The sequence below is a fragment of the Phalaenopsis equestris genome, unplaced genomic scaffold (assembly GCF_001263595.1).
Source record: "Phalaenopsis equestris unplaced genomic scaffold, ASM126359v1 Scaffold000272, whole genome shotgun sequence".
Classification (NCBI taxonomy): Eukaryota; Viridiplantae; Streptophyta; class Magnoliopsida; order Asparagales; family Orchidaceae; genus Phalaenopsis; species Phalaenopsis equestris.
In genome coordinates, this window is record NW_018164714.1 from 176,450 (window position 1) to 182,712 (window position 6,263).

At 34.4% G+C, this 6,263-nt stretch overlaps 1 long non-coding RNA gene across 2 annotated transcripts; it reads left to right on the forward strand.

Annotated features, from left to right (window-relative positions):
- The first annotated feature begins 1,817 nt into the window (after positions 1 to 1,817).
- Positions 1,818 to 2,734, forward strand: LOC110024754. 2 transcript variants are annotated; one of them, XR_002294033.1, is made up of 4 exons: positions 1,818 to 1,859; positions 1,950 to 2,116; positions 2,244 to 2,413; positions 2,517 to 2,734. It is a non-coding gene; the product is annotated as an uncharacterized LOC110024754 (long non-coding RNA). The 2 variants fall into 2 exon arrangements; XR_002294032.1 differs by lacking the exon at positions 1,818 to 1,859 and having other exon boundaries at positions 1,890 to 2,116.
- Positions 2,735 to 6,263: the final 3,529 nt, after the last annotated feature.

The window sequence follows — 6,263 nt, forward strand, 5'->3', positions numbered from 1 at the left end:
TGCAGGTTCTTCCACCACTTTGAACAGTTATTTTTGAAGTTTCTACTAACGAATTTATTTTTTCCCTCGAGCAATTTTAGCATGCCCACGAGACTTCTTTCCTTTTGTGAAAATGTACAGTTATTTTCTACTTATAACTGGCCCGCTGCAATTTGTGACTTCATCATCGATCAAGTTAGCATCGTCCCTGCCAAATTAAGACAAAATCAGTCGTTGAGATACATCTAGGGTTTTGTTTTGATTTTAACTGTAAGTATCATATTGTTTACAAAAAATAATATTCATTCAGATGTAGTTTTATATGTTTTTACATTCCTCTTTCTGATATGAGACAATTCCTCTTTCTGATATGAGACTTTCTGATATGAGACATCCGCAGCTATGGTTTTACGAGCACACCTCTGTGTTTGCTCCTCATGTTCTGGAGGTCAGGCCTCACATGCTAAGGTGGCCAACAAATCATGGTTGCACAACAGTAGAGATTTATGAGGCATTCAGAAATCTTGGTTGTGCAAAGGTGAAACATTTACTTCATGAAAACTTTGAATGTTTAACTTAGTCATTCATTTCATTGATTTGGAATTAATTATGGGCATTTTTTATGGTGTTGCAGGTTAATGATTCCTTCATCAATTTGCAATAGGATGAACAAAACTTATTGTCCAACCCGGAAAAGGGACTACCTAGCCCTGTCAGGGTTGTCCCACATCTAGAAACAGCTGTCAGACCATCTTCACCATTATCCCATAGCGTGGGCCAATTTTTTTCCGGTGAGATCACCCCGGAAGAGACATGTACAACAACTAATAAAGAATTCAGAATAATAATCAACCTATTGAAAGGTCAAGAAAAGTCTACTCTTATATTACAAAAAACCATGAACACAATGAGTCAGCAAATGACTTATGTTGGGGAGTTATTACATAACTACTATAGTTGAAAGATTGTAAAGAACCAAAGCAGATAGGGAAGTTGATGCACAGACAACGGGAACACACAGATCCTCTGCTTGAAGTGTTAAGTCCACCCAGAGAAGGAGAAGGGCAGTCAGTTCACCTGAGTTTACATACCAACTAAAGAGAAGAAAGAAAATAACTGTTTTTGCTGAGCCACATCAAGATAATATAACTATACAAATTAAAGATCGAGATGATACAATAAGAGAGTCTCCAGAAAGAATAACGGGCGATGCGACATTTCAGGAAGATTCGGAAGAGGTTAAACAATCACTGAAGGGTGTTCTAGAGTCGCTAGCCCATATAGTAAACAACTATTTCTATTCACATCTCTATCTGTTAATATGTCATTAATTTTTTTGTTTAGGGAAAAATTATAGCGTCGTCCCATCCAGATCCCTCTAACATTTCAGCTGTAGGAGAATATGTACACAGTCCAGTTGAAGAGCCAGTAGTAGGAGAATATGTATATAGTCAAGTTGGAGAGCCAACAGGAGGAGAAGATGTGCATAGTCTAGTTGAAGAGCCAGTAGTAAGAGAATATGTACATGGTTCAGTTGGAGAGCCAACATGATGAGAAGATGTACATAGTCCAGATAGCTCTGCTGGAATGACAAGAGATTCACTAATATCTATTGATGATAAAGAAAATCCCAATCTAGAGGAGATAGATGTGTCGATCCAGAGCTTCAATCCATATGCCTATGCTATAGTGGTATTAGCAATTATTTTTTGTTGCACTTAATCATATATTGAAAATACATTGATATGTTAAGGGTCTTCAATTTTGTTGTAGCCTCGTGTTGCGGGTCCAACACTTCCACTTGATTATCTTGCTAGATCAGTGCTTCCACTTGAAATGCAGGATATAATAGATAGATGTATTGTCAGCTACCCTAGGGTGTAAGCAAACATTCTTTGTTAGATTGTAACAAAAATTTTCTATTTCGTTTAATGTTAGATTGTAACAAACATTCTTTGTTAACGATGCAGACATGATATCATCCTAAGCAGGGAGACAGGCGTACTGGAGCATGGTGCACTTGAGGATATATTAATGAATCGGTGGTTCGGGAATAAACATGTCTATGTTGGCTGAAAGAAGGAAATGATCACTTGAAATATATAAAAAATACATATATGTGTCCCCACTGTATATGGTAATTCTAAATGTTTAATTTATTCGATTTTTGTGAAAACTTCTCTTCCGTTGTAGACTGATTAAATTATGCTTACTGTTTTTTCTTTTTTTGAAGATGTTAAAGATGATAAAATCTTCTATGGCAGGATTAACTGAGGGCATTACAAAGGAAGCAGTTAAAGATAATGACCTCATTTTATTTCTTATAATTGATCGTCAGCATTGGATTTTGTTAGTAGGGGAGTTGAGAGGAAGAAAATGGAAAATATATGACTCACTGCCTAACCCGATGCATAAAGCAGTTGTTGTAGAACTTGTAAGTCCATTTGACATGATGTACATATGGAATTCAGTATTTTTTATTATAAACAACAATAATAATATTTTATATATGGCTCACTCCTTGACTACCTTTACAGATCAAACATTTTGCCAATAATATTGAAGGAGTATTTCAAACTGACATAAAAAAATGACAAATGTCATGTCCTCGAAATGTTCCGACCCAAAGTAACAGCCACGACTACGGCATTTTTGTATGTAAGTATATGGAAGTCTTAGTACAAGTTGGTACAATCGAATGAAAACAACACTCAAACTGGCAAGTTATGGTACAATTTAGGGCGCAGTTCGCATATGCGGTTTGCATGTGGGCTCGCCAACATCTTAAATATTCTTCTGAAAGAGATTGCATCTGATGTTGAACTGTGCTTTTTAATTTTGCTAAAGACATATTTGTTGAACTTTCCTTTGTATATAGTAAGAGGAATAATGTATAGAGTAAGAGTTATAATGTCGATATTCTGACTCAGTAATGAATATTTTCTGATAATATATTTTTATTGAGTAATATATATTTATATGCATAAGTTGTAATTTTTATTTATATGCATATATTTATGACTAAATAACGCAGTGGAAATGAGAAATAACGCAGAGGGAAGACATAATAATGGCTAAATAACGCACGGGGAAGCAGTAATGCAGCTGGAATGGGAAATAACGCAGTATAATGCCTATGTAACGCAGTGGGAAAGTGCAATAACGCAGGTAGAATATTTGGATCACGTTACGCACGATATATACCAGTTGAATGACTAAATAATGCATTAGGGAAGGCATAGTACCGCAATTGAATGGCTAAATAATGCACGGGAAAGCCAAAATAACGCTTAGAGAATATTCTAAGCCGGTAACACACTTCTTATACTCGTTGAAAAGATAAATAATGCAGCTGGAATGGGAAATAACATAGTGGTAATGATAAATAACGCTGTAGAATGCCTAAGTAACGCAGTGGGAAGGTGGAATAACGCAGACAGAATATTCAGATCACGTTACGCGCGATACATACCAGTTAAATGACTAAATAATGCATTAGGGAAGGCATAATAATGCAATTGAATGGCTAAATAACGCACGGGGAAGCCAACATAACGCTTAGAGAATATTCTAAGCACGTAACACGCTTTTATACTCGTTGGAAAGATAAATAATGCAGTTGGAATGGGAAATAATATTGTGGTAATGATAAATAACGCAGTGGGAAGGCGGAATAACGCAGGCGAAATATTCGGATCACGTTACACGCAATATATACCAGTTGAATGACTAAATAATGCATTAGGGAAGGCATAATAACGCAATTGAATGGCTAAATAACGCACGGGGAAGCCAAAATAACGCTTAGAGAATATTCTAAGCACGTAACACGCTTCTTATACTCATTGAAAAGATAAATAATGTAGCTGGAATGAGAAATAACACAACGGTAATGATAAATAACGCAGTGGGAAGGCATAATAACGCAGACAAAATATTCGGATCACGTTACGCGTGATTTAATCGCGTTGATTATATTAATAACGTAGTATAATGTGAAAATAACGCAGTGGTAATGAAGAATGCTGCAGTCGCAAAATAAGTAACACAGGGAGAATATTCCTAACGCATTACGCCAGCTTTAACAGATGCGGAAGTCTTAAATAACATGGCAGAACAACAACATAACACATATGGAAAGGAAAGTAACGCAACCGAGGAGGAAAGTAACATGGAAGGAATATTCAGACTACGTTACACCGGTTTAACGTGTGGCGCGGTATTGATAATAGTGTTATTTTCGATATTTGTTGTGTTACTAAGGTGTTATCGATGTGTTACTAAGGTGTTATGGATGTGTTATTAGATTGTTATCGGAATGTATGTGTGTTATTAATGTGTAATAGGACTGCTTTTCACATGTATTTGCATAAATATTTTTGCATAAATATTAATAAATATTAATTCTGTAACATGAACAACACCATAACCAACGTATTACATCAGTAACATAAATAACACCATAATTATTGAAGTTGTAACACAAATATTTTGATTTGTAATACATCAAAGCTAAGTTATGGAATCCATCAATAGTCCGGTGAATGTTTGAGATGATCTTTGCGATGAAAAACTTCTTGTAATGTTGTAAAGAAAACATTGTTAAGAAAAATAGATTTAAAAAACTCTTTAATGAAAAACATGTTAGATTTCATTTTTATACCTGACTTAGACTGTTAGGTACAATTGGATCAGATGGAATAGCAGGTTCCCGTCTTGTTGATTCTTCAAGATATTTTCCTGTAAGCAGAGCTTATGTTTAGATAAGGGAAATAAAACTTATATTGAAGCAGTTCATTTAATGTAGAGAAATATACTCTTTGATCTCTTATTTTTCTCCCAATATCCTTTCGGTCTAGAAGTAGAAACAGCTTTTGGCCTCCTCTTTGCTGGGTCAGCCACATTATATTTTATATTTGATTGTTTTTTCTTCTTTGCTTTTCTCCTAACAATAGGTGTTTCTCCAGTTTTTGCTTTGTTAATATTGATCCGACTTTTTTGTTGTGATATATTGTGTAAACTTTCAATTAATATTCGGATTCTACGCAAGTATACGTATCATTATCAAGTAATATTGGACTTTCTATTTAAGCCCCAAATATCGATCATACGGGGAATGTTTAAATTGGAAATGACAAATTTGCTAGGAAATTCACAGAAAGCCAATTGAAATCACTGTCACTAATTTCAATTGTTGAGATGTAATCAAAATTAAATTTTTAAACTATTATCAGATCAAATATGCAAAATTTAAAACAGTAAATATTAATATATTAACTATGTTTATGTAACAGAGATTCTTATGTGAAAAATCATCATTCCCACTACAATGAGACTATGGTAAAATGAGATGAGATAAATATGCATAATATGTATTGTGCCAAATATGTATGGGTTCGTGTTCGTTTATGAGCCATATAAGGGCAAGCCCCTATAGTGGATTATATCTTAAGCGACGGATCACCTAAGAAGACTCGATAAAAATCTGGAATTTTTTATTTTCATGAGTTCAAAAGAAAGGGTTTTCGACGAACATAATTGTGGAGTTTTCAATAGGGATTGGTTCAAAAGTGAAAGATTTTGTTTTAAGAATCAAAGAAAGAAAAGTTGGGGAGATTAAAGATCCAGGGTAGGTTCTTGGTAATCCCCCAAACTATCCTAATGTTTGGCTCAATTTAAGATGATATTAATTTAAGTCAACTCTTGCCAGTTTTATTAATTAGGCTTAAATTTGTGTAATGATGGTCTACACAAAAAGCCTAGAAAGATAGAAGGTTTTATGTCGAGTGACTACCTCAGAATCCTAAAATAAGTTAGGACATGTTGCATATCGGGACTATGCAGGAGCCTAACAAAAAGAGAATGTCATAAAAGACAAAGACAACCTCAAAATCCTAAGGATTATTATTTAAACTAAAGAAAAGGCCTTGAACGAGCTGCCCACGAAGTTTGCCCCTTGTTCAAGTGTCTTCAGGTCTTCAAGTCTTCAGGTCCTCCAATCTTATTATTAAAAGTTTTATTTGTTTTGATAATTTTATAGTGAATTAATTAAAGGGTAGTGGAGGTATAGTTCAAACCTAGGTCAAGGCTAAGTTCACTTAAACTGAGTAATTCCCTAGTGTTACGATTTCTAGGTTCTCCCTAATCTAAACAACTTTTATTTCTTTCATTATTTGTCCTTAACACATGCATTCTATGTTTGATAAAAGCAGTAAAAAAACATGCATTGAGATACATAAAGCAATAAATAGAGCAAATAAAGAAACAATGTTTTATCAAATTTT